This window comes from Dermacentor variabilis, chromosome 9 (genome assembly GCF_050947875.1).
Source record: "Dermacentor variabilis isolate Ectoservices chromosome 9, ASM5094787v1, whole genome shotgun sequence".
NCBI classification, from domain to species: Eukaryota; Metazoa; Arthropoda; class Arachnida; order Ixodida; family Ixodidae; genus Dermacentor; species Dermacentor variabilis.
The window spans coordinates 7,287,519-7,315,098 of NC_134576.1; the positions used below are offsets into that span (position 1 = coordinate 7,287,519).

The window sequence follows — 27,580 nt, forward strand, 5'->3', positions numbered from 1 at the left end:
GAAAGCAAGGACAACATAGGTGAAATTAATTGTGCTTAATAAATAGAATGAAGAAACGATAAATTATTAGAAATGAAGGCGGATGAAAAAACAACTTGCTGCAGAGGGCAACCGAACCCACAACCTTCGCATTTCGCGTGCGATGCTCCACCAATTCAGCTACCGCGGCGCTGTTTCCCCATCAACTTTCTTAGGTATTTATGTGAACTAGTAAAACCCTGGGAGTGTTAGCCAACGCCACCACTCACAGACCTTGGCGGCGGACGTGGAACATCCTCGTTGCCGCAGGCGTCACGAGAATGTGATTTTTTTGGGTGAAGGCAACTGGTCAATAAACCCACATATGCTACCTGAAGGCATCAATGTTAATGGATTCGAGACCCTCGTTATGTAATAAACGAGAAGAAAGGGGGTTAACCGAGGGGCCCGATATTTATAGTCATATCATGAGAAGCCAACAAGCACTGACAGCAAGGACAACATAGGGGAAATTAGTTGTGTTTAATAAATGGAATGAAGAAACGATAAATTAATAGAAATTAAAGTGGATGAAAAAACAACTTGCCGTAGGTGGGAACCGAACCTACAACCTTCGCATTTCGCGTGCGATGCTCTACCAAATAGGCTACCGCGGCACTGTTTCACCATCAACTTTCTTAGGTATTTATGTCTACATTATAAAATCCTGGGAGTGTTAGCCAGCGCCACCACTCACTGACCTTGACGGCGGACGTGGAACGTCCTCGTTGCCGCAGGTGTCACGAGAACGTGATCTTTTTGCGTGAAGGCAACTGGTCAATAAACCCACATATGCTACCTGAAGGCATCAATGTTGCCGGATTCGAGACCCTCGTTATGTAATAAACGAGAAGAAACGGGGTTAACCGAGGGGCCCGTTATTTATTAGTCATATCATGAGACTCCAACAAGCACTGACACCAAGGACAACATAGGGGAAATAAGTTGTGCCTAATAAATAGAATGAAGAAACGATAAATTATTAGAAATTAAAGTGGATGAAAAAACAACTTGCCGAAGGTGGGAACCGAACCCACAACCTTCGCATTTCGCGAGCGACGCTCTACCAATTGAGCTACCGTGGTGCTGTTTCCCCATCAACTTTCTTGGGTATTTATGTGTACTAGTAAAATCCTGGGAGTGTTAGCCAGCGCCACCACTCACTGACCTTGGCGGCGGACGTGGAACGTCCTCGTTGCCGCAGGCGTCACGAGAACGTGATCTTTTTGGGTGAAGGAAACTGGTGAATAAACCCACATATGCTACCTGAAGGCATCAATGTTGCCGGATTCGAGACCCTCGTTATGTAATAAACGAGAAGAAAGGGGGTTATCCGAGGGGCCCGATATTTATTAGTCCTATCATGAGAAGCCAACAAGCACTGACAGCAAGGACAACATAGGTGAAATTAATTGTGCTTAATAAATGGAATGAAGAAACGATAAATGAATAGAAATTAAAGTGGATGAAAAAACAACTTCCCGCAGGTGGGAACCGAACCCACAACCTTCGCATTTCGCGTGCGATGCTCTACCAATTGAGCTACCGCGGCGCTGTTTCCCCATCAACTTTCTTGGGTATTTATGTGTACTAGTAAAATCCTGGTAGTTTTAGCCAGCGCCACCACTCACTGACGTTGGCGGCGGACGTGGAACGTCCTCCTGTCCGCAGGTGTCACGAGAACGTGATCTTTTTGCGTGAAGGCAACTGGTCAATAAACCCACATATGCTACCTGAAGGCATCAATGTTGCTGGATTCGAGACCCTCGTTATGCAATAAACGAGAAGAAAGGGGGTTAACCGAGGGGCCCGATATTTATTAGTCATATCATGAGAAGCCAACGAGCACTGACAGCAAGGACAACATAGGGGAAATTAGTTGTGTTTAATAAATGGAATGAAGAAACGATAAATTATTAGAAATTAAAGCGGATGAAAAACCAACTTGCCGCAGGTGGGAACCGAACCTACAACCTTCGCATTTCGCGTGCGATGCTCTACCAATTGAGCTACCGCGGCGCTGTTTCCCCATCAGCTTTCTTGAGTATTTATGTGTACATTATAAAACCCTGGGAGTGTTAGTCAGCGCCAACACTCACAGACCTTGGCGGCGGACGTGGAACGTCCTCGTTGCCGCAGGTGTCACGAGAACGTGATCTTTTTGCGTGAAGGCAACTGGTCAATAAACCCACATATGCTACCTGAAGGCATCAATGTTGCCGGATTCGAGACCCTGGTTATGTAATAAACGAGAAGAAAGGGGGTTAACCGAGGGGCCTGATATTTATTAGTCATATCATGAGAAGCCAACAAGCACTGACAGCAAGGACAACATAGGTGAAATTAATTGTGCTTAATAAATGGAATGAAGAAACGATAAATTAATAGAAGGTAAAGTGGATGAAAAAACAACTTCCCGCCATTGGGAACCGAACCCCCAACCTTCGCATTTCGCGTGCGATGCTCTACCAATTGAGCTACCGCGGCGCTGTTTCCCCATCAACTTTCTTTGGTATATATGTGTACTAGTAAAATCCTGGGAGTGTTAGCCAGCGCCACCACTCACTGACTTTGTCGGCGGACGTGGAACGTCCTCGTTGCCGCAGGTGTCACGAGAACGTGATCTTTTTGCGTGAAGGAAACTGGTGAATAAACCCATATATGCTACCTGAAGGCATCAATGTTGCCGGATTCGAGACCCTCGTTTTGTAATAAACGAGAAGAAAGGGGGTTAACCGAGGGGCCCGATATTTATTAGTCATATCATGAGAAGCCAACAAGCATTGACAGCAAAGACCACATAGGTGAAATAATTGTGCCTAATAAATGACATGAAGAAACGATAAATTATTAGAAATTAAAGCGGATGAAAAAACAACTTGCTGCATGTGGGAACCGAACCCGCAACCTTCGCATTTCGCGTGCGATGCTCTACCAATTGAGCTACCGCGGCGCTGTTTCCCCATCAACTTTCTTGGGTATTTATGTGTACTAGTAAAATCCTGGGAGTGTTAGCCAGCGCCACCACAAACTGACTTTGTCGGTGGACGTGGAACGTCCTCGTTGCCGCAGGTGTTACGAGAACGTGATCTTTTTGCGTGAAGGCAACTGGTCAATAAACCCACATATGCTACCTGAAGGCATCAATGTTGCCGGATTCGAGACCCTCGTTATGGAATAAAGAGAAGAAAGGGGGTTAACCGAAGGGCCGATATTAATTAGTCATATCATGAGAAGCCAACAAGCACTGACGGCAAGGACAACATAGGGGAAATTAGTTGTGCTTAATAAATGGAATGAAGAAACGATAAATTGATAGAAGTTCAAGTGGATGAAAAAACAACTTCCCGCAGTTGGGAACCGAACCCCCAACCTTCGCATTTCTCGTGCGATGCTCTACCAAATAGGCTACCGCGGCGCTGTTTCACCATCAACTTTCTTAGGTATTTATGTGTACTAGTAAAATCCTGGTAGTGTTATCCAGCGTCACCACTCACTGACGTTGGTGGCGTACGTGGAACGTCCTCGTTGCCGCAGGTGTCACTAGAACCTGATCTTTTTGCGTGAAGGCAACTGGTCAATAAACCCACATATGCTACCTGAAGGCGTCAATGTTGCCGGATTCGAGACCCTCGTTATGTAATAAACGAGAAGAAAGGGGGTTAACCGCGGGGCCCAAAATTTATTAGTCATATCATGAGAAGCCAACGAGCACTGACAGCAAGGACAACATAGGGGAAATTAGTTGTGTTTAATAAATGGAATGAAGAACCGATAAAATAATAGAAATTAAAGTGGATGAAAAAACAACTTCCTGCAGGTGGGAACCGAACCCACAACCTTCGCATTTCGCGTGCGATGCTCTACCAATAGAGCTACCGCGGCGCTGTTTCCCTATCAACTTTCTTGGGTATTTATGTGTACTAGAAAAATCCTCGGAGTGTTAGCCAGCGCCACCACTCACTGACTTTGTCGGCGGACGTGGAACGTCGTCGTTGCCGCAGGTTTCACGAGAACGTGATCTTTTTGCGTGAAGGCAACTGATCAATAAACCCACATATGCTACCTGAAGGCATCAATGTTGCCGGATTCAAGACCCTCGTTATGTAATAAACGAGAAGAAAGGAGGTTAACCGAGGGGCCCGATATTTATTAGTGATATCATGAGAAGCCAACAAGCACTGACAGCCAGGACAACATAGGTGAAATTATTGTGCTTAATAAATAGAATGAAGAAGCGATAAATTATTAGAAATTAAAGTGGATGAAAAAACAACTTCCCGCAGGTGGGAACCGAACCCACAACCTTCACATTTCGCGTGCGATGCTCTACCAATTGAGCTACCGCGGTGCAGTTTCCCCATCTACTTTGTTGGGTACTTATGTGTACTAGTAAAATCCTGGGAGTGTTAGCCAACGCCACCACTCACTGACCTTGGCGGCGGACGTGGAACGTCCTCGTTGCCACAGGCGTCATGAGAACTGGATCTTTTGGGGTGAAGGAAACTGGCGAATAAACCCATATATGCTACCTGAAGGCATCAATGTTGCCGGATTCGAGACCCTCGTTTTGTAATAAACGAGAAGAAAGGGGGTTAACCGAGGGGCCCGATATTTATTAGTCATATCATGAGAAGCCAACAAGCACTGACAGCAAAGACCACATAGGTGAAATAATTGTGCCCAATAAATGGCATGAAGAAACGATAAATTATTAGAAATAAAAGCGGATGAAAAAACAACTTGCTGCAGGTGGGAACCGAACCCGCAACCTTCGCATTTCGCGTGCGATGCTCTACCAATTGAGCTACCGCGGCGCTGTTTCCCCATCAACTTTCTTGGGTATTTATGTGTACTAGTAAAATCCTGGGAGTGTTAGCCAGCGCCACCACTCACTGACTTTGTCGGCGGACGTGGAACGTCCTCGTTGCCGCAGGCGTCACGAGAATGTGATCTTTTTGGGTGAAGGCAACTGGTCAATAAACCCACATATGCTACCTGAAGGCATCAATGTTGCCGGATTCGAGACCCTCGTTATGTAATAAACGAGAAGAAAGGGGGTTAAACGAGGGGCCCGTTATTTATTAGTCATATCATGAGAAACCAACAAGCACTGACAGCAAGGACAACATAGGGGAAATTAGTTGTGCCTAATAAATGGTATGGAGAAACGATAAATAAAAAAAAATAAAGCGGATGAGAAAACAACTTGCCGCATGTGGAAACCGAACCCACAACTTCGCATTTCGCGTGCGATGCTCTACCAATTGAGCTTCCGCGGCGCTTTTCCCCACAAACTTTCTAGGGTATTTATGTGTACTAGTAAAACCCTGGGAGTGTTAGCCAGCGCCACCGCTCACAGACCTTGGCGGCGGACGTGGAACAGCCTCGTTGCCGCAGGCGTAACGAGAACGTGATATTTTTGGGTGAAGGCAACTGGTCAATAAACCCACATATGGTATCTGAAGGCATCAATGTTGCCGGATTCGAGACCCTCGTTATGTATTAAACGAGCAGAAAGGGAGTTAACCGAGGGGCCCGATTTTTATTAGTCATATCATGAGAAGCTAACAAGCACTGGCACCAAGACAACATAGGGGAAATTAGTTGTGCTTAATAAGTGGAATGAAGAAACGATTTATTATTAGAAATTAAAGTGGATGAAAAAACAACTTGCCGAAGGTGGGAACCGAACTCACAACCTTCGCATTTTGCGTGCGATGCTCTACCAATTAAGCTATCGTGGCGCAGTTTCACCATCAACTTTCTTATGTATTTATGTGTACTATTAAACCCTGGGAGTGTTAGCCAGCGCCACCACTCACAGACCTTGGCGGCGGACGTGGAAAGTCCTCGTTGCCGCAGGTGTCACGAGAACGTGATCTTTTTGGCTGAAGGCTACTGTTCAATAAACCCACATATGCTACCTGGAGGCATCAGTGTTTACGCATTCGAGACCCTCGTTATGTAATAAACGAGAAGAAAGGAGGTTAACCGAAGGGCCCGATATTTATTAGTCATATCATGAGAAGCCAACAAGCACTGACAGCCAGGACAACATAGGTGAAATTAATTGTGCTTAATAAATAGAATGAAGAAGCGATAAATTATTAGAAATTAAAGTGGATGAAAAAACAACTTCCCGCAGGTGGGAACCGAACCCACAACCTTCGCATTTCGCGTGCGATGCTCTACCAATTGAGCTACCGCGGTGCTGTTTCCCCATCTACTTTGTTGGGTACTTATGTGTACTAGTAATATCCTGGGAGTGTTCGCCAGCGCCACCACTCACTGTCCTTGACGGCGGACGTGGAACGTCCTCGTTGCCGCAGGTGTCACGAGAACGTGATCTTTTTGCGTGAAGGCAACTGGTCAATAAACCCACATATGCTACCTGAAGGCATCAATGTTGCCGGATTCGAGACCCTCGTTATGTAATAAACGAGAAGAAAGGGGGTTAACCGAGGGGCCCGATATTTATTAGTCATATCATGAGAAGCCAACAAGGACTGAAAGCAAGGACAACATAGGTGAAATTAATTGTGCTTAATAAATAGAATGAAGAAACGATAAATTATTAGAAATGAAGGCGGATGAAAAAACAACTTGCTGCAGGGGGCAACCGAACCCACAACCTTCGCATTTCGCGTGCGATGCTCCACCAATTCAGCTACCGCGGCGCTGTTTCCCCATCAACTTTCTAGGGTATTTATGTGTACTAGTAAAACCCTGAGAGTGTTAGCCAGCGCCTCCACTCACAGACCTTGGCGGCGGACGTGGAACATGCTCGTTGCGGCATGCGTCACGAGAACGTGATCTTTTTGGGTGAAGGCAACTGGTCAATAAACCCACATATGCTACCTGAAGGCATCAATGTTGCCGGATTCGAGACCCTCGTTATGTAATAAACGAGAAGAAAGGGGTTAACCGACAGGCCCGTTATTTATTAGTCATATCATGAGAAGCCAACAAGCACTGAACGCAAGGACGACACAGGTGAAATTAATTGTGCTTAACAAATAGAATGAAGAAACAATAAATTAATAGAGGTTAAAGTGGATGAAAAAACAACTTCCCGCCGTTGGGAACCGAATCCCCAACCTTCGCATTTCGCGTGCGATGCTCTACCAATTGAGCTACCGCGGCGCTGTTTCCCCATCAACTTTCTTGGGTATTTATGTGTACTAGTAAAATCCTGGGAGTGTTAGCCAGCGCCACCACTCACTGACTTTGTCGGCGGACGCGGAACGTCCTCGTTGCCGCAGGTGTTACGAGAACGTGATCTTTTTGCGTGAAGGCAACTGGTCAATAAACCCACATATGCTACCTGAAGGCATCAATGTTGCCGGATTCGAGACCCTGGTTATGTAATAAAGATAAGAAAGGGGGTTAACCGAGGGGCCCGATATTAATTAGTCACATCATGAGAAGCCAACAAACACTGACAGCAAAGACCACATAGGTGAAATAATTGTGCCCAATAAATGGCATGAAGAAACGATAAATTATTAGAAATTAAAGCGGATGAAAAAACAACTTGCTGCAGGTGGGAACCGAACCCGCAACCTTCGCATTTCGCGTGCGATGCTCTACCCATTGAGCTACCGCGGCGCTGTTTCCCCATCAATTTTCTTGGGTATTTATGTGTACTAGTAAAATCCTGGTAGTGTTAGCCAGCGCCACCACTCACTGACGTTGGCGGCGGACGTGGAACGTCCTCGTTGCCGCAGGTGTCACGAGAACGTGATCTTTTTGCATGAAGGCAACTGATCAATAAACCCAAATATGCTACCTGAAGGCATCAATGTTAATGGATTCGAGACCCTCGTTATGTAATAAACGAGAAGAAAGGGGGTTAACCGAGGGGCCCGTTATATATTAGTCATATCATGAGAAACCATGAAGCACTGACACCAAGGACAACATAGGGGAAATTAGTTGTGCCTAATAAATAGAATGAAGAAACGATAAATTATTAGAAATTAAAGCGGACGAAAAAACAACTTGCCGTAGGGGGGAACCGAACCTACAACCTTCGCATTTCGCGTGCGATGCTCTACCAAAGAGGCTACCGCGGCGCTGTTTCACCATCAACTTTCTTAGGTATTTATGTCTACATTATAAAATCCTGGGAGTGTTAGTCAGCGGCAACACTCACTGACCTTGGCGGCGGACGTGGAACGTCCTCGTTGCCGCAGGCGTCACGAGAACGTGATCTTTTTGGGTGAAGGAAACTGGTGAATAAACCCACATATGCTACCTGAAGGCATCAATGTAGCCGGATTCGAGACCCTCGTTATGTAATAAACGAGAAGAAAGGGGGTTAACCGAGGGGCCTGATATTTATTAGTCATATCATGAGAAGCCAACAAGCACTGACAGCAAGGACAACATAGGTGAAATTAATTGTGCTTAATAAATGGAATGAAGAAACGATAAATTAATAGAAGGTAAAGTGGATGAAAAAACAACTTCCCGCCATTGGGAACCGAACCCCCAACCTTCGCCTTTCGCGTGCGATGCTCTACCAATTGAGCTACCGCGGCGCTGTTTCCCCATCAACTTTCTTGGGTATTTATGTGTACTAGTAAAATCCTGGGAGTGTTAGCCAGCGCTACCACTCACTGACTTTGTCGGCGGACGTGGAACGTCCTCGTTGCCGCAGGTGTCACGAGAACGTGATCTTTTTGCGTGAAAGAAACTGGTGAATAAACCCATATATGCTACCTGAAGGCATCAATGTTGCCGGATTCGACACCCTCGTTTTGTAATAAACGAGAAGAAAGGGGGTTAACCGAGGGGCCCGATATTTATTAGTCATATCATGAGAAGCCAACAAGCACTGACAGCAAAGAGCACATAGGTGAAATAATTGTGCCTAATAAATGGCATGAAGAAACGATAAATTATTAGAAATTAAAGCGGATGAAAAAACAACTTGCTGCATGTGGGAACCGAACCCACAACCTTCGCATTTCGCGTGCGATGCTCTACCAATTGAGCTACCGCGGCGCTGTTTCCCCATCAACTTTCTTGGGTATTTATGTGTACTAGTAAAATCCTGGGAGTGTTAGCCAGCGCCACCACTCACTGACTTTGTCGGCGGACGTGGAACGTCCTCGTTGCCGCAGGTGTTACGAGAACGTGATCTTTTTGCGTGAAGGCAACTGGTCAAAAAACCCACATATGCTACCTGAAGGCATCAATGTTGCCGGATTCTAGACCCTCGTTATGGAATAAAGAGAAGAAAGGGGGTTAACCGAAGGGCCGATATTAATTAGTCATATCATGAGAAGCCAACAAGCACTGACAGCAAGGACAACATAGGGGAAATTAGTTGTGCTTAATAAATGGAATGAAGAAACGATAAATTGATAGAAGTTCAAGTGGATGAAAAAACAACTTCCCGCAGTTGGGAACCGAACCCCCAACCTTCGCATTTCGCGTGCGATGCTCTACCAAATAGGCTACCGCGGCGCTGTTTCACCATCAACTTTCTTAGGTATTTATGTGTACTAGTAAAACCCTGGGAGTGTTAGCCAACGCCACCACTCACAGATCTTGGCGGCGGACGTGGAACATCCTCGTTGCCGCAGGCGTCACGAGAATGTGATCTTTTTGGGTGAAGGCAACTGGTCAATAAACCCACATATGCCACCTGAAGGCATCAATGTTGCCGGATTCGAGACCCTCGTTATATAATAAACGAGAAGAAAGGGGGTTAACCGAGGGGCCCGTTATTTATTAGTCATATCATGAGCAACCAACAAGCACTGACACCAAGGACAACATAGGGGAAATTAGTTGTGCCTAATAAATAGAATGAAGAAACGATAAATTATTAGAAATTAAAGCGGATGAAAAAACAACTTGCCGCAGGTGGGAACCGAACCTACAATCTTCGCATTTCGCGTGCGATGCTCTACCAATTGAGCTACCGCGGCGCTGTTTCCCCATCAGCTTTCTTTAATATTTATGTGTACATTATAAAACCCTGGGAGTGTTAGTCAGCGCCAACACTCACAGACCTTTGCGGCGGACGTGGAACGTCCTCGTTGCCGCAGGTGTCACGAGAACGTGATCTTTTTGCGTGAAGGCAACTGGTCGATAAACCCACATATGCTACCTGAAGGCATCAATGTTGCCGGATTCGAGACCCTGGTCATGTAATAAACGAGAAGAAAGGGGGTTAACCGAGGGGCCTGATATTTATTAGTCATATCATGAGAAGCCAACAAGCACTGACAGCAAGGACAACATAGGTGAAATTAATTGTGCTTAATAAATGGAATGAAGAAACGATAAATTAATAGAAATTAAAGTGGATGAAAAAACAACTTCCCGCAGGTGGGAACCGAACCCACAACCTTCGCATTTCGCGTACGATGCTCTACCAATTGAGTTACCGCGGCGCTCTTCCCCCATCAACTTTCTTGGGTATTTATGTGTACTAGTAAAATCCTGGTAGTGTTATCCAGCGTCAGCACTCACTGACGTTGGTGGCGTACGTGGAACGTCCTCGTTGCCGCAGGTGTCACGAGAACGTGATCTTTTTGCGTGAAGGCAACTGGTCAATAAACCCACATATGCTACCTGAAGGCATCAATGTTGCCGGATTCGAGACCCTCGTTATGTAATAAACGAGAAGAAACGGGGTTAACCGAGGGGCCCGATATTTATTAGTCATATCATGAGAATCCAACAAGCACTGACACCAAGGACAACGTAGGGGGAATAAGTTGTGCCTAATAAATAGAATGAAGAAACGATAAATTATTAGAAATAAAAGTGGATGAAAAAACAACTTGCCGAAGGTGGGAACCGAGCCCACAACCTTCGCATTTCGCGTGCGATGCTCTACCAATTGAGCTACCGTGGTGCTGTTTCCCCATCAACTTTCTTGGGTACTTATGTGTACTAGTAAAATCCTGGGAGTGTTAGCCAGCGCCACCACTCACTGACCTTGGCGGCGGACGTGGAACGTCCTCGTTGCCGCAGGCGTCACGAGAACGTGATCTTTTTGGGTGAAGGAAACTGGTGAATAAACCCACATATGCTACGTGAAGGCATCAATGTTGCCGGATTCGAGACCCTCGTTATGTAATAAACGACAAGAAAGGGGGTTAACCGAGGGGCCCGATATTTATTAGTCATATCATGAGAAGCCAACAAGCACTGACAGCAAGGACAACATAGGGGAAATTAGTTGTGTTTAATAAATGGAATGAAGAAACGATAAATTATTAGAAATTAAAGCGGATGAAAAAACAACTTGCCGCAGGTGGGAACCGAACCTACAACCTTCGCATTTCGCGTGCGATGCTCTACCAATTGAGCTACCGCGGCGCTGTTTCCCCATCAGCTTTCTTGAGTATTTATGTACATTATAAAACCCTGGGAGTGTTAGTCAGCGCCAACACTCACAGACCTTGGCGGCGTACGTGGAACGTCCTCGTTGCCGCAGGTGTCACGAGAACGTGATCTTTTTGCGTGAAGGCAACTGGTCAATAAACCCACATATGCTACCTGAAGGCATCAATGTTGCCGGATTCGAGACCCTCGTTATGTAATAAACGACAAGAAAGGGGGTTAACCGAGGGGCCCGATATTTATTAGTCATATCATGAGAAGCCAACAAGCACTGACAGCAAAGACCACATAGGTGAAATAATTGTGCCTAATAAATGGCATTTAGAAACGATAAATTAATAGAAGTTAAAGTGGATGAAAAAACAACTTCCCGCCGTTGGGAACCGAACCCCCAACCTTCGCATTTCGCGTGCGATGCTCTACCAAGTGAGCTACCGCGGCGCTGTTTCCCCATCAACTTTCTAGGGTATTGATGTGTACTAGTAAAGCCCTGAGAGTGTTAGCCAGCGCCACCACTCACTGACATTGGCGGCGGACGTGGAACGTCCTCGTTGCCGCAGGCGTCACGACAACGTGATCTTTTTGGCTGAAGGCTACTGTTCAATAAACCCACATATGCTACCTGGAGGCATCAGTGTTTCCGCATTCGAGACCCTCGTTATGTAATAAACGAGAAGAAAGGGGGTTAACCGAGGGGCCCGATATTTATTAGTCATTTCATGAGAAGCCAACAAGGACTGAAAGCAAGGACAACATAGGGGAAATTAGTTGCGCCGAATAAATGGTATGAAGAAACGATAAATTAATAGAAATTAAAGTGGATGAAAAAACAACTTGCCGCTGGTGGGAACCGAACCCACAACCTTCGCATTTCGCGTGCGATGCTCTACCAATTGAGCTACCGCGGCGCTGTTTCCCCATCAACTTTCTTGGGTATTTATGTGTACTAGTAAAATCCTGGGAGTGTTAGCCAGCGCCACCACTCACTGACTTTGTCGCCGGACGTGGAACGTCCTCGTTGCCGCAGGTGTCACGAGAACGTGATCTTTTTGCGTGAAGGCAACTGGTCAATAAACCCACATATGCTACCTGAAGGCATCAATGTTGCCGGATTCGAGACCCTCGTTATGTAATAAACGAGAAGAAAGGGGGTTAACCGAGGGGCCCGATATTTATTAGTCATATCATGAGAAGCCAACAAGCACTGACTGCAAGGACAACATAGGGGAAATTAGTGGTGCTTAATAACTGGAATGAGGAAAGGATAAATTAATAGAAGTTAAAGTTGATGAAAAAACAACTTCCCGCCGTTGGGAACCGAGCCCCCAACCTTCGCATTTCGCGTGCGATGCTCTACCAATTGAGCTACCGCGGCGCTGTTTCCCCATCAACTTTCTAGGGTATTGATGTGTACTAGTAAAATCCTTGGAGTGTTAGCCAGCGCCACCACTCACTGACTTTGTCGGCGGACGTGGAACGTCCTCGTTGCCGCAGGTGTCACGAGAACGTGATCTTTTTGCGTGAAGGCAACTGGTCAATAAACCCACATATGCTACCTGAAGGCATCAATGTTGCCGGATTCGAGACCCTCGTTATGTAATAAACGAGAAGAAAGGGGGCTACCCGAGGGGCCCGATATTTATTATTCTCATGAGAAGCCAACAAGCACTGACAGCAACAACATAGGGGAAATTAGTGGTGCTTAATAAATGGAATGAGGAAAGGATAAATTAATAGAAGTTAAAGCGGATGAAAAAACAACTTGCCGCAGGTGGGAACCGAACCCACAACCTTCGCATTTCGCGTGCGATGCTCTACCAATTGAGCTACCGCGGCGCTGTTTCCCCATCAACTTTCTTGTGTATTTATGTGTACTAGTAAAATCCTGGGAGCGTTAGCCAACGCCACCACTCACTGACCTTGGCGGCGGACGTGGAACGTCCTCGTTGCCACAGGCGTCATGAGAACTGGATCTTTTTGGGTGAAGGAAACTGGTGAATAAACCCACATATGCTACCTGAAGGCATCAATGTTGCCGGATTCGAGACCCTCGTTTTGTAATAAACGTGAAGAAAGGGGGTTAACCGAGGGGCCCGATATTTATTAGTCATATCATGAGAAGCCAACAAGCACTGACAGCAAGGACGACATAGGTGAAATTAATTGTGCTTAATAAATAGAATGAAGAAACGATAAATTATTAGAAATGAAGGCGGATGAAAAAACAACTTGCTGCAGGTGGCAACCGAACCTACAACCTTCGCATTTCGCGTGCGATGCTCTACCAATTGAGCTACCGCGGCGCTGTTTCCCTATCAACTTTCTTGAGTATTTATGTGTACATAATAAAACCCTAGGAGTGTTAGTCAGCGCCACCACTCACAGACCTTGGCGGCGGACGTGGAACGTCCTCGTTGCCGCAGGTGTCACGAGAACGTGATCATTTTGCGTGAAGGCAACTGGTCAATAAACCCACATATGCTACCTGAAGGCATCAAAGTTGCCTGATTCGAGACCCTCGTTATGAAATAAACGAGAAGAAAGGGGGTTAACCGAGGGGCCCGATATTTATTAGTCATATCATGAGAAGCCAACAAGCACTGACAGCAAGGACAACATAGGTGAAATTAATTGTGCTTACTAATGGAAAGAAGAAACGATAAATTAATAAAAATTAAAGTGGATGAAAAAACAACTTCCTGCAGGTGGGAATCGAACCCACAACCTTCGCATTTCGCGTGCGATGCTCTACCAATTGAGCTACCGCGGCGCTGTTTTCCCATAAACTTTCTTGGGTATTTATGTGTACTAGTAAAATCCTGGGAGTGTTAGCCAGCGCCATAACTCACTGACCTTGGCGGCGGACGTGGAACGTCCTCGTTTCCGCAGGCGTCACGACAACGTGATCTTTTTGGCTGAAGGCTACTGGTCAATGAACACACATGTGCTACCTGAAGGCATCAGTGTTTCCGCATTCGAGAGCCTCGTTATGTAATAAACGAGAAGAAAGGGGGTTAACCGAGGGGCCCGATATTTATTAGTCATATCATGAGAAGCCAACAAGGACTGAAAGCAAGGACAACATAGGGGAAATTAGTTGCGCCGAATAAATGGTATGAAGAAACGATAAATTAATAGAAGTTAAAGTGGATGAAAAAACAACTTGCCGCTGGTGGGAACCGAACCCACAACCTTCGCATTTCGCGTGCGATGCTCTACCAATTGAGCTACCGCGGCGCTGTTTCCCCATCAACTTTCTGGGTATTTATGTGTACTAGTAAAATCCTGGGAGTGTTAGCCAGCGCCACCACTCACTGACTTTGTCGCCGGACGTGGAACGTCCTCGTTGCCGCAGGTGTCACGAGAACGTGATCTTTTTGCGTGAAGGCAACTGGTCAATAAACCCACATATGCTATCTGAAGGCATCAATGTTGCCGGATTCGAGACCCTCGTTATGTAATAAACGAGAAGAAAGGGGGTTAACCGAGGGGCCCGATATTTATTAGTCATATCATGAGAAGCCAACAAGCACTGACAGCAAGGACGACATAGGTGAAATTATTTGTGCTTAATGAATAGAATGAAGAAACGATAAATTATTAGAAATTAAAGCGGATGAAAAAACAACTTGCTGCAGGTGGGAACCGAACCTACAACCTTCGCACTTCGCTTGTGATGCTCTACCAATTGAGCAACCGCGGCGCTGTTTCCCCATCAACTTTCTTGAGTATTTATGTGTACATAATAAAACCCTAGGAGTGTTAGTCAGTGCCATCACTCACAGACCTTGGCGGCGGACGTGGAACGTCCTCGTTGCCGCAGGTGTCACGAGAACGTGATCATTTTGCGTGAAGGCAACTGGTCAATAAACCCACATATGCTACCTGAAGGCATCAAAGTTGCCTGATTCGAGACCCTCGTTATGAAATAAACGAGAAGAAAGGGGGTTAACCGAGGGGCCCGATATTTATTAGTCATATCATGAGAAGCCAACAAGCACTGACAGCAAGGACAACATAGGGGAAATTAGTGGTGCTTAATAAATGGAATGAGGAAAGGATAAATTAATAGAAGTTAAAGCGGATGAAAAAACAACTTGCCGCAGGTGGGAACCGAACCCACAACCTTCGCATTTCGCGTGCGATGCTCTACCAATTGAGCTACCGCGGCGCTGTTTCCCCATCAACTTTCTAGGGTATTGATGTGTACTAGTAAAGCCCTGAGAGTGTTAGCCAGCGCCACCACTCACTGACATTGGCGGCGGACGTGGAACGTCCTCGTTGCCGCAGGCGTCACGACAACGTGATCTTTTTGGCTGAAGGCTACTGTTCAATAAACCCACATATGCTACCTGGAGGCATCAGTGTTTCCGCATTCGAGACCCTCGTTATGTAATAAACGAGAAGAAAGGGGGTTAACCGAGGGGCCCGATATTTATTAGTCATTTCATGAGAAGCCAACAAGGACTGAAAGCAAGGACAACATAGGGGAAATTAGTTGCGCCGAATAAATGGTATGAAGAAACGATAAATTAATAGAAATTAAAGTGGATGAAAAAACAACTTGCCGCTGGTGGGAACCGAACCCACAACCTTCGCATTTCGCGTGCGATGCTCTACCAATTGAGCTACCGCGGCGCTGTTTCCCCATCAACTTTCTTGGGTATTTATGTGTACTAGTAAAATCCTGGGAGTGTTAGCCAGCGCCACCACTCACTGACTTTGTCGCCGGACGTGGAACGTCCTCGTTGCCGCAGGTGTCACGAGAACGTGATCTTTTTGCGTGAAGGCAACTGGTCAATAAACCCACATATGCTACCTGAAGGCATCAATGTTGCCGGATTCGAGACCCTCGTTATGTAATAAACGAGAAGAAAGGGGGTTAACCGAGGGGCCCGATATTTATTAGTCATATCATGAGAAGCCAACAAGCACTGACTGCAAGGACAACATAGGGGAAATTAGTGGTGCTTAATAACTGGAATGAGGAAAGGATAAATTAATAGAAGTTAAAGTTGATGAAAAAACAACTTCCCGCCGTTGGGAACCGAGCCCCCAACCTTCGCATTTCGCGTGCGATGCTCTACCAATTGAGCTACCGCGGCGCTGTTTCCCCATCAACTTTCTAGGGTATTGATGTGTACTAGTAAAATCCTTGGAGTGTTAGCCAGCGCCACCACTCACTGACTTTGTCGGCGGACGTGGAACGTCCTCGTTGCCGCAGGTGTCACGAGAACGTGATCTTTTTGCGTGAAGGCAACTGGTCAATAAACCCACATATGCTACCTGAAGGCATCAATGTTGCCGGATTCGAGACCCTCGTTATGTAATAAACGAGAAGAAAGGGGGCTACCCGAGGGGCCCGATATTTATTAGTCATATCAGGAGAAGCCAACAAGCACTGACAGCAAAGACCACATAGGTGAAATAATTGTGCCTAATAAATGGCATGAAGAAACGATAAATTATTAGAAATTAAAGCGGATGAAAAAACAACTTCCTGCAGGTGGGAACCGAACCCACAACCTTCGCATTTCGCGTGCGATGCTCTACCAATTGAGCTAAGGCGGCGCTGTTTCCCCATCAACTTTCTTGGGTATTTATGTTTACTAGTAAAATCCTGGAAGTGTTAGCCAGCGCCACCACTCACTGACTTTGTCGCCGGACGTGGAACGTCCTCGTTGCCGCAGGTGTAACGAGAACGTGATCTTCTTGAGTGAAGGCAACTGGTCAATAAACCCACATATGCTACCTGAAGGCATCAATGTTGCCGGATTCGAGACCCTCGTTATGTAATAAACGAGAAGAAAGCGGGTTAACCGAGGGGCCCGATATTTATTAGTCATATCATGAGAAGCCAACAAGCACTGACAGCAAGGACGACATAGGTGAAATTAATTGTGCTTAATAAATAGAATGAAGAAACGATAAATTATTAGAAATGAAGGCGGATGAAAAAACAACTTGCTGCAGGTGGCAACTGAACCTACAACCTTCGCATTTCGCGTGCGATGCTCTACCAATTGAGCTACCGCGGCGCTGTTTCCCCATCAACTTTCTTGAGTATTTATGTGTACATAATAAAACCCTAGGAGTGTTAGTCAGCGCCACCACTCACAGACCTTGGCGGCGGACGTGGAACGTCCTCGTTGCCGCAGGTGTCACGAGAACGTGATCATTTTGCGTGAAGGCAATTGGTCAATAAACCCACATATGCTACCTGAAGGCATCAAAGTTGCCTGATTCGAGACCCTCGTTATGAAATAAACGAGAAGAAAGGGGGTTAACCGAGGGGCCCCATATTTATTAGTCATATCATGAGAAGCCAACAAGCACTGACAGCAACAACATAGGGGAAATTAGTGGTGCTTAATAAATGGAATGAGGAAAGGATAAATTAATAGAAGTTAAAGCGGATGAAAAAACAACTTGCCGCAGGTGGGAACCGAACCCACAACCTTCGCATTTCGCGTGCGATGCTCTACCAATTGAGCTACCGCGGCGCTGTTTCCCCATCAACTTTCTTGTGTATTTATGTGTACTAGTAAAATCCTGGGAGCGTTAGCCAACGCCACCACTCACTGACCTTGGCGGCGGACGTGGAACGTCCTCGTTGCCACAGGCGTCATGAGAACTGGATCTTTTTGGGTGAAGGAAACTGGTGAATAAACCCACATATGCTACCTGAAGGCATCAATGTTGCCGGATTCGAGACCCTCGTTTTGTAATAAACGTGAAGAAAGGGGGTTAACCGAGGGGCCCGATATTTATTAGTCATATCAGGAGAAGCCAACAAGCACTGACAGCAAAGACCACATAGGTGAAATAATTGTGCCTAATAAATGGCATGAACAAACGATAAATTATTAGAAATTAAAGCGGATGAAAAAACAACTTCCTGCAGGTGGGAACCGAACCCACAACCTTCGCATTTCACGTGCGATGCTCTACCAATTGAGCTACCGCGGCGCTGTTTCCCCATCAACTTTCTTGGGTATTTATGTTTACTAGTAAAATCCTGGGAGTGTTAGCCAGCGCCACCACTCACTGACTTTGTCGCCGGACGTGGAACGTCCTCGTTGCCGCAGGAGTCACGAGAACGTGATCTTCTTGCGTGAAGGCAACTGGTGAATAAACCCACATATGCTACCTGAAGGCATCAATGTTGCCGGATTCGAGACCCTCGTTATGTAATAAACGAGAAGAAAGCGGGTTAACCGAGGGGCCCGATATTTATTAGTCATATCATGAGAAGCCAACAAGCACTGACAGCAAGGACGACATAGGTGAAATTAATTGTGCTTAATAAATAGAATGAAGAAACGATAAATTATTAGAAATGAAGGCGGATGAAAAAACAACTTGCTGCAGGTGGCAACCGAACCTATAACCTTCGCATTTCGCGTGCGATGCTCTACCAATTGAGCTACCGCGGCGCTGTTTCCCTATCAACTTTCTTGAGTATTTATGTGTACATAATAAAACCCTAGGAGTGTTAGTCAGCGCCACCACTCACAGACCTTGGCGGCGGACGTGGAACGTCCTCGTTGCCGCAGGTGTCACGAGAACGTGATCATTTTGCGTGAAGGCAACTGGTCAATAAACCCACATATGCTACCTGAAGGCATCAAAGTTGCCTGATTCGAGACCCTCGTTATGAAATAAACGAGAAGAAAGGGGGTTAACCGAGGGGCCCGATATTTATTAGTCATATCATGAGAAGCCAACAAGCACTGACAGCAAGGACAACATAGGTGAAATTAATTGTGCTTACTAATGGAAAGAAGAAACGATAAATTAATAAAAATTAAAGTGGATGAAAAAACAACTTCCTGCAGGTGGGAATCGAACCCACAACCTTCGCATTTCGCGTGCGATGCTCTACCAATTGAGCTACCGCGGCGCTGTTTTCCCATAAACTTTCTTGGGTATTTATGTGTACTAGTAAAATCCTGGGAGTGTTAGCCAGCGCCATAACTCACTGACCTTGGCGGCGGACGTGGAACGTCCTCGTTTCCGCAGGCGTCACCACAACGTGATCTTTTTGGCTGAAGGCTACTGGTCAATGAACACACATGTGCTACCTGAAGGCATCAGTGTTTCCGCATTCGAGAGCCTCGTTATGTAATAAACGAGAAGAAAGGGGGTTAACCGAGGGGCCCGATATTTATTAGTCATATCATGAGAAGCCAACAAGGACTGAAAGCAAGGACAACATAGGGGAAATTAGTTGCGCCGAATAAATGGTATGAAGAAACGATAAATTAATAGAAGTTAAAGTGGATGAAAAAACAACTTGCCGCTGGTGGGAACCGAACCCACAACCTTCGCATTTCGCGTGCGATGCTCTACCAATTGAGCTACCGCGGCGCTGTTTCCCCATCAACTTTCTGGGTATTTATGTGTACTAGTAAAATCCTGGGAGTGTTAGCCAGCGCCACCACTCACTGACTTTGTCGCCGGACGTGGAACGTCCTCGTTGCCGCAGGTGTCACGAGAACGTGATCTTTTTGCGTGAAGGCAACTGGTCAATAAACCCACATATGCTATCTGAAGGCATCAATGTTGCCGGATTCGAGACCCTCGTTATGTAATAAACGAGAAGAAAGGGGGTTAACCGAGGGGCCCGATATTTATTAGTCATATCATGAGAAGCCAACAAGCACTGACAGCAAGGACGACATAGGTGAAATTATTTGTGCTTAATGAATAGAATGAAGAAACGATAAATTATTAGAAATTAAAGCGGATGAAAAAACAACTTGCTGCAGGTGGGAACCGAACCTACAACCTTCGCACTTCGCTTGTGATGCTCTACCAATTGAGCAACCGCGGCGCTGTTTCCCCATCAACTTTCTTGAGTATTTATGTGTACATAATAAAACCCTAGGAGTGTTAGTCAGTGCCATCACTCACAGACCTTGGCGGCGGACGTGGAACGTCCTCGTTGCCGCAGGTGTCACGAGAACGTGATCATTTTGCGTGAAGGCAACTGGTCAATAAACCCACATATGCTACCTGAAGGCATCAAAGTTGCCTGATTCGAGACCCTCGTTATGAAATAAACGAGAAGAAAGGGGGTTAACCGAGGGGCCCGATATTTATTAGTCATATCATGAGAAGCCAACAAGCACTGACAGCAAGGACAACATAGGGGAAATTAGTGGTGCTTAATAAATGGAATGAGGAAAGGATAAATTAATAGAAGTTAAAGCGGATGAAAAAACAACTTGCCGCAGGTGGGAACCGAACCCACAACCTTCGCATTTCGCGTGCGATGCTCTACCAATTGAGCTACCGCGGCGCTGTTTCCCCATCAACTTTCTTGGGTATTTATGTGTACTAGTAAAATCCTGGGAGCGTTAGCCAACGCCACCACACACTGACCTTGGCGGCGGACGTGCAACGTCCTCGTTGCCGCAGGTGTCACGAGATCGTGATCATTTTGCGTGAAGGCAACTGGTCAATAAACCCACATATGCTACCTGAAGGCATCAAAGTTGCCTGATTCGAGACCCTCGTTATGAAATAAACGAGAAGAAAGGGGGTTAACCGAGGGGCCTGATATTTATTAGTCATATCATGAGAAGCCAACAAGCACTGACAGCAAGGACAACATAGGTGAAATTAATTGTGCTTAATAAATGGACTGAAGAAACGATAAATTAATAGAAGTTAAAGTGGATGAAAAAACAACTTCCCGCAGGTGGGAACCGAACCCACAACCTTCGCATTTCGCGTGCGATGCTCTACCAATTGAGCAACCGCGGCGCTGTTTCCCCATCAGCTTTCTTGAGTATTTATGTGTACATAATAAAACCCTAGGAGTGTCAGTCAGCGCCACCACTCACAGACCTTGGCGGCGGACGTGGAACGTCCTCGTTGCCGCAGGTGTCACGAGATCGTGATCATTTTGCGTGAAGGCAACTGGTCAATAAACCCACATATGCTACCTGAAGGCATCAAAGTTGCCTGATTCGAGACCCTCGTTATGAATAAACGAGAAGAAAGGGGGTTAACCGAGGGGCCTGATATTTATTAGTCATATCATGAGAAGCCAACAAGCACTGACAGCAAGGACAACATAGGGGAAATTAGTGGTGCTTAATAAATGGAATGAGGAAAGGATAAATTAATAGAAGTTAAAGCGGATGAAAAAACAACTTGCCGCAGGTGGGAACCGAACCCACAACCTTCGCATTTCGCGTGCGATGCTCTACCAATTGAGCTACCGCGGCGCTGTTTCCCCATCAACTTTCTTGGGTATTTATGTGTACTAGTAAAATCCTGGGAGCGTTAGCCAACGCCACCACTCACTGACCTTGGCGGCGGACGTGGAACGTCCTCGTTGCCACAGGCGTCATGAGAACTGGATCTTTTTGGGTGAAGGAAACTGGTGAATAAACCCATATATGCTACCTGAAGGCATCAATGTTGCCGGATTCGAGACCCTCGTTTTGTAATAAACGAGAAGAAAGGGGGTTAACCGAGGGGCCCGATATTTATTAGTCATATCAGGAGAAGCCAACAAGCACTGACACCAAAGACCACATAGGTGAAATAATTGTGCCTAATAAATGCCATGAAGAAACGATAAATTATTAGAAATTAAAGCGGATGAAAAAACAACTTCCTGCAGGTGGGAACCGAACCCACAACCTTCGCGTTTCACGTGCGATGCTCTACCAATTGAGCTACCGCGGCGCTGTTTGCCCATCAACTTTCTTGGGTATTTATGTTTACTAGTAAAATCCTGGGAGTGTTAGCCAGCGCCACCACTCACTGACTTTGTCGCCGGACGTGGAACGTCCTCGTTGCCGTAGGTGTCACGAGAACGTGATCTTCTTGCGTGAAGGCAACTGGTCAATAAACCCACATATGCTACCTGAAGGCATCAATGTTGCCGGATTCGAGACCCTCGTTATGTAATAAACGAGAAGAAAGCGGGTTAACCGAGGGGCCCGATATTTATTAGTCATATCATGAGAAGCCAACAAACACTGACAGCAAGGACGACATAGTTGAAATAAATTGTGCTTAATAAATAGAATGAAGAAACGATAAATTAATAGAAGTTAAAGTGGATGAAAAAACAACTTCCCGCAGGTGGGAACCGAACCCACAACCTTCGCATTTCGCGTGCGATGCTCTACCAATTGAGCAACCGCGGCGTTGTTTCCCCATCAGCTTTCTTGAGTATTTATGTGTACATAATAAAACCCTAGGAGTGTCAGCCAGCGCCACCACTCACAGACCTTGGCGGCGGACGTGGAACGTCCTCGTTGCCGCAGGTGTCACGAGAACGTGATCATTTTGCGTGAAGGCAACTGGTCAATAAACCCACATATGCTACCTGAAGGCATCAAAGCTGCCTGATTCGAGACCCTCGTTATGAAATAAACGAGAAGAAAGGGGGTTAACCGAGGGGCCTGATATTTATTAGTCATATCATGAGAAGCCAACAAGCACTGACAGCAAGGACAACATAGGTGAAATTAATTGTGCTTAATAAATGGAATGAAGAAACGATAAATTAATAGAAGTTAAAGTGGATGAAAAAACAACTTCCCGCAGGTGGGAACCGAACCCACAACCTTCGCATTTCGCGTGCGATGCTCTACCAATTGAGCTACCGCGGTGCTGTTTCCCCATCTACTTTCTTGGGTACTTATGTGTACTAGTAAAATCCTGGTAGTGTTAGCCAGCGCCACCACTCACTGACCTTGGCGGCGGACGTGGAACGTCCTCGTTGCCACAGGCGTCATGAGAACGTGATGTTTTTGGGTGAAGGAAACTGGTGAACAAACCCATATATGCTACCTGAAGGCATCAATGTTGCCGGATTCGAGACGCTCGTTATGTAATAAACGAGAAGAAAGGGGGTTAACCGAGGGGCCCGATATTTATTAGTCATATCATGAGAAGCCAACAAGGACTGAAAGCAAGGACAACATAGGGGAAATTAGTTGCGCCTAATAAATGGTATGAATAAACGATAATTTATTAGAAATTAAAGCGGATGAAAAAACAACTTGCCGCTGGTGGGAACCGAACTCCCAACCTTCGCATTTCGCGTGCGATGCTCTACCAATTGAGCTACCGCGGCGCTGTTTCCCCATCAAGTTTCTCGGGTATTTATGTGTACTAGTAAAATCCTGGGAGTGTTAGCCAGCGCCACCACTCACTGACCTTGGCGGCGGACGTGGAACGTCCTCGTAGCCGCAGGTGTCACGAGAACGTGATCTTTTTGCGTGAAGGCAACTGGTCAATAAACCCACATATGCTACCTGAAGGCATCAATGTTGCCTGATTCGAGAACCTCGTTATGTAATAAACGAGAAGAACGGGGGTTAACCGAGGGGCCCGATATTTATTAGTCATATCATGAGAAGCCAACAAGCACTGACAGCAAGGACAACATAGGGGAAATTAGTGGTGCTTAATAAATGGAATAAGGAAACGATAAATTAATAGAAGTTAAAGTGGATGAAAAAACAACTTCCCGCCGTTGGGAACCGAACCCCCAACCTTCGCATTTCGCGTGCGATGCTCTACCAATTGAGCTACCGCGGCGCTGTTTCCCCATCAACTTTCTAGGGTATTGATGTGTACTAGTAAAATCCTGGGAGTGTTAGCCAGCGCCACCACTCACTGACTTCGTCGGCGGACGTGGAACGTCCTCGTTGCCGCAGGTGTCACGAGAACGTGATCTTTTTGCGTGAAGGCAACTGGTCAATAAACCCACATATGCTACCTGAAGGCATCAATGTTGCCGGATTCGAGACCCTCGTTATGTAATAAACGAGAAGAAAGGGGGTTAACCGAGGGGACCGATATTTATTGGTCATATCATGAGAAGCCAACAAGCACTGACACCAAGGACAACATAGGAGAAATTAGTTGTGCTTTGTAAATGGAATGAAGAAAGGATAAATTAATGGAAATCAAAGTGGATGAAAAAACAGCTTGCCGCTGGGGGGAACCGAACCCACAAGCTTCGCATTTCGCGTGCGATGCTCTACATATTGAGCTACCGCGTCGCTGTTTCCCCATCAACTTTCTTGGGTATATATGTGTACTAGTAAAACCCTGGGAGTGTTAGCCAGCGCCACCACTCACAGACCTTGGCGGCGGACGTGGAACCTCTTCGTTGCCGCAGGCTTCACCAGAACGTGATCTGTCTGGGTGAAGCCAACTGGTCAATACACCCACGTGTGCTACCTGAAGGCATCAATGTTGCCGGATTCGAGACCCTCGTTATGTAATAAACGAGAAGAAAGGGGGTAACCGAGGGGCCCTATATTTATTAGTCGTATCATCAGAAGTCAACAAGCACTGACACCATAGACAACCTAGGGGAAATAAGTTGTGCTTAATAAATGGAATGAAGAAACGATAAATTATTAGAAATTAAAGTGGATGAAAAAAGAACTTGACGCAGGTGGGAACCGAACCCACAACCTTCCAATTTCGCGTGCTATGCTCTAACAATTGAGCAACCGCGGCGCTGTTTCCCCATCAACTTGCTCGGGTATTTATGTGTACTAGTAAAATCCTGGTAGTGTTAGCCAGCGCCTCCACTCACTGACCTTGGTGGCGGACCTGCAACGTCCTCGTTGCCGCAGGCGTCATGAGAACGTGATCTTTTTGGATGAAGGCAACTGGTTAATAAACCCACATATGCTACCTGAAGGCATCAATGTTGCCGGACTCGAGACCCTCGTTATGTAATAAACGACAAGAAAGGGGGTTAACCGAGGGGCCCGATATTTATTAGTAATATCATGAGAAGCCAACAAGCAATGACACCAAGGACAACATAAGGGAAATTAGTTGTGCTTAATAAATGAAGTGAAGAAATGATAAATTATTATAAATTAAAGTGGACGAAAAAACAACTTGCCGCAGGTGGGAACCGAACCCACAACCATCGCATTTCGCGTGCGATGCTCTACCAATTGAGCTTTCTCGACGCTGTTTCCCCATCAACTTTCTTGGGTATATATGTGTACTAGTAAACCCTGAGAGTGTTAGCCAGTGCCTCCACTCACTGACCTTGGTGGCGGACCTGCAACGTCCTCGTTGCCGCAGGCGTCATGAGAACGTGATCTTTTGGTGTGAAGGCAACTGGTAAATAAACCCACATATGCTACCTGCAGGCATCAATGTTGCCGGATTCGAGACCGTCGCTATTTAATAAACGAGAAGAAAGGGGGTTAACCGAGGGGCCCGATATTTATTAGTCATATCATGAGAAGTCAACAAGCTCTGACACCACGGACAACATAGGGGAAATTAGTTGTGCTTAATAAATGGAATGAAGAAATGATAAATTTATGGGAATTAAATTGACGAAAAAATAACTTGCCGCAGGTGGGAACCGAACCCACAACCTTCGCATTTCGCGTGCGATGCTCTACAAATTGAGCTACCGTGGCGCTGTATCCACATCAACTTTCTTGGGTATTTATGTGTACTAGTAAACCCTGGGAGTGTTAGCCAGCGCCACCACTCACTGACCTTGGCGCCGGACGTGGAATGTCCTCGTTGCCGCAGGCGTCACGAGAACGTGATCTTTTTGGGTGAAGGCAACTGGTCAATACACCCACATATGCTACCTGAAGGCATCAATGTTGCCGGATTCGAGACCCTCGTCATCTAATAAACGAGAAGAACGGGGGTAACCGAGGGGCCCTATATTTATTAGTCGTATCATCAGAAGCCAACAAGCACTGACACCAAGGACAACATAGGGGAAATTAGTGGTGCTTGATAAATGGAATGAAGAAATGATAAATTAATGGCAATAAAAATGGACGAAAAAACAACTTGCCGCAGGTGGGAACCGAACCCACAACCTTCGCATTTCGCGTGCGATGCTCTACAAATTGAGCTACCGCGGCGCTGCTTCCGCATCAACTTTCTTGGGTATTTATGTGTACTAGTAAACCCTGGGAGTGTTAGCCATCGCCACCACTCACTGACCTTTGCGCCGGACGTGGAATGTCCTCGTTGCTGCAGGCGTCACGTGAACGTGATCTTTTTGGGTGAAGGCAACTGGTCAATGAACCCACATATGCTACCTGAAGGCATGAATGTTGCCGGATTCGAGACCCCCGTTATGTAATAAACGAGAAGAAAGGGGGTTCACCGAGGGGCCCGATATTTATTAGTCATATCATGAGAAGCCAACAAGCACTGACACCAAGGACAACATAGGGGAAATTAGTTGTGCTTAATAAATGGAATGAAGAAACGATAAACTAATAGAAATGAAAGTGGATGAAAAAACAACTTGCCGCAGGTGGGAACCGAACCCACAACCTTCCCATTTCGCGTGCTATGCTCTAACAATTGAGCTACCGCGGCGCTGTTTCCCCATCAACTTTCTTGGATATTTATGTCTACTAGTAAAATCCTGGTAGTGTTAGCCAGCGCCACTACTCAGTGACCTTGGTGGCGGACGTGGAACGTCCTCGTTGCCGCAGGCGTCACGAGAACGTGATCTTTTTGGGTGAAGGCAACTGGTCAATAAACCCACATATGCTACCTGAAGGCATCAATGTTGCCGGATTCGAGACCCTCGTTATGTAATAAACGAGAAGAAAGGGGATAACCGAGGGACCCGATATTTATTAGTCATATCATGAGAAGCCAACAAGCACTGACACCAAGGACAACATAGCGGAAATTAGTTGGGCTTAATAAATGGAATGAAGAAATGATAAATTATTATAAAGTGGACGAAAAAACAACTTGCCGCAGGTGGGAACCGAACCCACAACCTTCGCATTTCGCGTGCGATGCTCTACCAATTGAGCTTCCTCGACGCTGTTTCCCCATCAACTTTCTTGGGTATATATCTGTACTGGTAAACCCTGAGAGTGTTAGCCAGTGCCACCATTCACAGACCTTGGCGGCGGACGTGGAACGTCGTCTTTGACGCAGGCGTCACGAGAACGTGATCTTTTGGTGTGAAGGCAACTGGTAAATAAACCCACATATGCTACCTGCAGGCATCAATGTTGCCGGATTCGAGACCGTCGCTATTTAATAAACGAGAAGAAAGGGGGTTAACCGGGGGGCCCGATATTTATTAGTCATATCATGAGAAGTCAACAAGCACTGACACCACGGACAACATAGGGGAAATTAGTTGTGCTTAATAAATGGAATGAAGAAATGATAAATT

The 27,580-nt window shown here is 46.1% G+C and overlaps 6 non-coding genes across 6 annotated transcripts; all 6 read right to left on the reverse strand.

Annotated features, from left to right (window-relative positions):
- Nucleotides 1-13,151: 13,151 nt before the first annotated feature.
- TRNAS-CGA (transfer RNA serine (anticodon CGA)) lies at nucleotides 13,152-13,224 on the reverse strand. The gene has a single exon. It is a non-coding gene; the product is annotated as a tRNA-Ser (tRNA).
- A 2,262-nt stretch (nucleotides 13,225-15,486) lies between these two features.
- Nucleotides 15,487-15,559, reverse strand: TRNAS-CGA (transfer RNA serine (anticodon CGA)). Its single transcript has one exon. It is a non-coding gene; the product is annotated as a tRNA-Ser (tRNA).
- A 2,259-nt stretch (nucleotides 15,560-17,818) lies between these two features.
- On the reverse strand, nucleotides 17,819-17,891 carry TRNAS-CGA (transfer RNA serine (anticodon CGA)). The gene has a single exon. It is a non-coding gene; the product is annotated as a tRNA-Ser (tRNA).
- Nucleotides 17,892-18,284: 393 nt separating this feature from the next.
- TRNAS-UGA (transfer RNA serine (anticodon UGA)) lies at nucleotides 18,285-18,356 on the reverse strand. Its single transcript has one exon. It is a non-coding gene; the product is annotated as a tRNA-Ser (tRNA).
- A 2,263-nt stretch (nucleotides 18,357-20,619) lies between these two features.
- Nucleotides 20,620-20,692, reverse strand: TRNAS-CGA (transfer RNA serine (anticodon CGA)). Its single transcript has one exon. It is a non-coding gene; the product is annotated as a tRNA-Ser (tRNA).
- An 861-nt stretch (nucleotides 20,693-21,553) lies between these two features.
- Nucleotides 21,554-21,626, reverse strand: TRNAS-CGA (transfer RNA serine (anticodon CGA)). Its single transcript has one exon. It is a non-coding gene; the product is annotated as a tRNA-Ser (tRNA).
- Between the last annotated feature and the right edge of the window lie 5,954 nt (nucleotides 21,627-27,580).